The sequence below is a fragment of the Natator depressus genome, chromosome 14 (genome assembly GCF_965152275.1).
Source record: "Natator depressus isolate rNatDep1 chromosome 14, rNatDep2.hap1, whole genome shotgun sequence".
Classification (NCBI taxonomy): domain Eukaryota; kingdom Metazoa; phylum Chordata; order Testudines; family Cheloniidae; genus Natator; species Natator depressus.
This window is the reverse complement of record NC_134247.1, coordinates 42,958,120-42,963,235: the sequence shown is the minus strand read 5'-3', so window position 1 is coordinate 42,963,235 and position 5,116 is coordinate 42,958,120.

Genomic DNA, 5,116 nt, shown 5'->3' with positions numbered 1-5,116 from the left:
CCCCCCCCCCCCCCGATGGCTGCTGCTACTGAGGAACCACTGCGGGGGGGAATTCCCCCCGCCACTCCGCTCCCTCCTGTGTTGTTTTAACCTGATGGAGGTGCTGATGGGACCTGACTCTGCGCCGCCCAGTGACTTTTTGCAAGCACAAGAGCCGCTGTCTGCTCTGGGACCTGGGGGCGAGGGGGGGCAAAGTGGGTTGTTACCACTGTGTATCTCTGTGGAACCAGCAAAGGTGTAAAGGGGGCGTTGCCCAGCTGCCCCACCCGGCTCCGGGCTTTGATCTGTCCGCGGGTTCGCCAGCTGCAGACCTACTCTGAAGACATTTTGCCTGGGGAGCCTTGGCCCTGAGGAGCAGCCGGCCACCCCACCCAGCTCCCCCAGAAATACTGCCTTCCCGGGGCACGTGGCCAGGAGACTTCTCCCTCCATCTGGCAGCAGCAGGATACCAATCCTTCTGTTGGGGAGGAGAGGGATCCCTTAGCCACTGCCCCCCATCCACTGAACAAAGGGGGTGCTTGTTAACTTCACCCCCTCCATGGGGTCATCCCCCCCTATGTGTGTGAACAAGTGAGATCAGAGCTTCTCCCCTTGCTGTAAATACCCTTCCCCATCCCACTGACGACTGCAGACACGTGACTCCCCTTGGTGCTAGTGAGTCTTTGAAAGTGGGGGGGCGTGAAGCTGTTTTCTGTGAAAACGGACGGACTTTATTGCTGTTGGCATCTGGGGGCTTGGTTTGTTTCCTTTCCATTGTTTTATTTTTTTACGGTCTCTCCCTGAGACATGGACTGTCCTCCCCCCACCCCACCCCACCGGTGCAGCCTCCCCCTTTTGTTTTGTATATTTTGTACATTAGTAATAAACATGGTGATTAAAAAAATGGATCATCTAATTTAACCTTGGTGTCTGTGCTGGCTGTGTGGGGAAGGGGCCATCTCTGTGCATCTGTACAGCGCCTGGCACAGCAGGTTCAAGGTCTGCAGCTGGAGCCGTGAACACTGCCACACTAATGAGAGAGGTGCCCTGCTGCAGCTTCTGTCTCTGATCACTTCATTTCGCCACTGAAATAGCAATGAGCCAGATGCACAGGGGAGACACTTCCTCGTTCTTACAGTCCTGCTGCTGGCTGAGACGCAGCAGGGTCCTGGGAGTTTGGACTCCGATTCCCACTAGCGAGAATCCCTCGATCCACCCTGACTTGGTACAGTGCTTGGAACCCTGGGATACGTACCCAGGGTGCAATGCACGCAGAACTGGTACAGTTGTCCAACACTTCCCTTTACAAGCCCTTGTGTTCAGTTGCTTATAATATTGCCACGCATCGTCCATTCGGGCTGAAGTTTTCCACACTGCGTGTCCTCCTTAGGTTGAATATGTGGGAGAAATTTCAGCCAAATGGTTCAGCCGTTTCCAAGAATGAGGCTAAGGGCAAGCGCCTTGTTTTGCTCAAGCTAAGACGGTCTGGTGACCCTTTCTTTGAGAAGCTCTAGTCTTCCCGTGTTTCAGAGCAGGGACTCAGAACTGGGCAAGGGCGTAGCCTGTGTGTCAAGGCTGATACGCTTTTACCCATCCCTGGGAAAATTTTGCCTAAATTTGGCCACATCATAAGCCTTTGAAAAATTGTGGCCTGCACGTGCTTTAGATTTTAGCTGCTAAGTTCTCCAAAGATCCTGTATGCGGGCTCCGGCCTAGGGCTGATCAAGTGTTCCTCTGCGACTGCAGTTCTTGGTGGACTGTGCTGGGCTCTGGCCTGGGAACAGAGAGCAGGCAGCCTCCCTCCTGCGCTCTCAGTGCCCCTCTGCTGGGCCCAGGCAGTGTGGAGGAGGAACCCGCCCGACTCCCATGCAGAGGGGATAAGAGGCAGACCTGCAGATGGAGATGGGCTTTGCAGGGGGAGGAGACTGGGACTGAGAACCAGTCTGAAGGAGGGCAGATGGGTCTAATGGGTGCTTATGTGTGGGGGAGGGAGAAAGGGACATGGGTGGAGGGCATGCTGACTGGAGACTAGAGTGAGGGGAGGAGATGGACAATAGAAGGAGAAGGGGCGGAAGGTGACATGCTGAGGGGTTGCTGGGGGTGAGACTATGCAGGGGAGTCTGTGCCCAGTAGGACACACTCCCCTCCAGGCCTGGAATGGAGCCAAGATCCTGAGTCTCACTATACCATCCGCAACTAGCTCAGAAACCCACCTGCAAAGCATCTCCTGGTGCTAGGATGACAACCTCCTACTGGTATCAGTTACGCCGGTAGCTCAAGTGGCAGAGGGCTGCAACCTTGCTAGGTGTCAATACAATGCCACAGGATGGAATTGGTTTTTTCAGTTTGCTGTTTAAAAAAGGGGCCCTCTGCAGTCATTGCTGGGGGGGGGGGGGTGAGCACCTCCTGCTGCACTGGTTGCTCTAAGAAATTGCGGGGAGGGGCAGAGTCTGAGGTTTAATCCCTTCCCTTGTGAGCAGCAGGATTCTGTGTTGCTGCTTCCCCCCCCAGCAGCCTAGAGGCCAGGGTAGAGGGGCTAGCTGGTACCACACCATGCTGGTGGAATAATGCACCTGATTGTTGAAGCTTCCACAGGTGCCTTGAGCCACAACAACTTGTACAATGGCCAACAGACTCCTGCTATGATGTCCCCCTCTCCAATCACCTCAGTGATGTGTTAACTCTGAAATCTACTGATTTGTTGGGCATTCACAGGTGGTCCAAGTAGAGCCAATCTACTATACTGGCCAGATGTTAACTCTGAAACCTACTGTTGACAGTGCAACTGGTTAATGGGCTGCAGGGGCCTGTAATAAACAGGTCTGAGATGAACAGCTCAGCCCCCTCTTGTTCACATCAGGGGGTGTTGAGTCTGAAACCTACCTGATGACTTGGCTATCATTAACTACCTTGCAACAAATCACGTTCACTGACACGGCCTGGATGGGGTCAGGGGGAAAACAGACCCAAATACAAGGTCACTTCCAACCTTGACCCACCCTTGCCCTATCTAGCATCTAGAGGCCCTGCTGCAGTCACCTTCAGCTCTGTTTTTCCCCACCCCCTGCTGCCTTTGCTGATCCATGGAGCATCTACCAGCTAATGCTGAGACCACCCCATGCAGCATCATCTCAATGGGGTGTATTAGCATCAAGTGCCCACCACAGCCCCAAAGGGCCACTGCCCAGCCTCTGCCAAAAACAGACATGTTCCCAACAGATGCAGGACAACAGCCGGATGCAACAAGTGTGGGCTGAATAGGCCTGGCTGAACTGAACATGGGCTGCGGCTCCAAGGGCACCAGGCTAATGTGCTGGCAGGGGGAAGCAGATGTGGGACAAAGGTGGTGTCTACACTTGCCCCAGCGGTTCTCAACCACTGGTACACAGAGGTCTTCCATGGGGTACATCAAGCCATCTAGATATGTGCCTAGTTTTACAGCAGGCTACATAAAAAAGCACTAGCCAAGTCAGTGAACACTAAAATTTCATACGACTTGTTTATACTGCTCTATACACCAAAATGTAAGAACAATATTTATATTCCAATCAGTTTATTTTATAACTTTAGGGCAAAAATGAGAAAGCAATTTTTCAGTACTGGTGGCTGAGACACATCTGATTTTGTGAGGAAGTCATTTTTAAGAGAGATGAATCTTAGGGGTACACAAGACAAATCAGCCTCCTGCAAGGGGTACAGTAGCCTGGAAAGGTGGAGAACCCCTGATTTAGGGAGTTCTAGGTCTGCTCTAGCCAGTTGTGAGAACCAGGCCTATGACTTTACCCTAATTGAGTGCCCTGTGAGCAGCAAGTTCGTTAGAAGACACTGTAGCAACCCTGTGGACTGGAAAAGGTCTGAAAGGGCAAGAGCTCCCCTGAATTAGCCCAAACACACAGACCTGGAATTCAAGCAGGAGACCTGGGCTAAGCTCAGACCTGGTTAAGAACAAGAGCATCAAGCCAGAGCTCTGTGACCCAATACCAGTGTGTCAGAAATTAGGCCCAAGGGGGGTGAGCTAGCCTGCCCCCCCATTCCTTTTGGGGGTTCTTAAAGAGACTCAAGGGAGAAAAACTGGCTACTGGAATAAAATTAGCTACTGTCTGGCAGCCTTCCCCACCAGCGTCTGGGACCCCAGGCCCACCTTCACCTTAGCAGGGTGGGTTGAAGAGGGACTCAGATACCCCCCCACTTGCTGCAGCGAAATCCCAACCCCCCTTGGGACATGACTTTATCCTCCCCCCACCCCTGGAAGTGTCTTTTTCCTTCCTCATCACCACTGCTGGGAGCCTATGACCAGAGCAGGGGCCTGAACCGCCCGCTGCTGGCACAACTTTGCTGGGTCATGGAGCAGCTGATCAGCCCCCCTGGGCTGGGTCCATGCTTCTCCGGTACCCAAGGCTGCAAGCGAGAGAGAGAAGTTGCAATGGCCCTCGGTGGGGTGCTTTCCTCTCCCCTCTGGTGAGCGTTCAGCTTGGCCTGTCTCCCAGCAAACGGGGCCCGTGAAGGGAGGCTGTTCACATGACAGCCTGAGTGGAAGTGTAAAGAGTCAAGGTTTTGCCTTGTTTTCCTCTTCCGCTGTGTGTTTAGTCAAAAGGCTGGTTAATGGTGCGAGTGCCAAACCCTGCATGCCGTTCGACACAGTTTAGCCTTTCCCTCTCCATGGCAGGAACACAGATGGGCCCATCCCACGGTCCACCATTGGCCCCATGTGTGTCACAAGTTGTGGGGGCTCAGCCCAGCCTCCAGCACGGCAGGCACTCTGCTCCCCAATGCCCCATCCACCCCACCAGCCACGTGGGCAGAAGTGGCCCCAGCCCCCCTCTGTCCCCTTTAAGGCATGAGTGGGCCGGACAGACACTCTCCGCCCCCAACCTCTCTGGCCATGATGAATCCCCACCCCCCGCACAATCAAAGCCACCAACAGCCACTTTTTGAATTCCTGTTTTAATTGAATCCTGTCAAACGGAAGCAGAACAAGGCTCGAAGCATCCTCGGAGCAGCTGGGGGGGGGGGGGGGTGAGAAGAGTCCAGCAATGGCACAGTCCCCTCCCCACCTGGCCCAGAAGAGACCATTCCAATACAAACTCCCCCCCGACCCCCACCCCCACCCTTCATATAAATAACCGGTGGCCCTTCC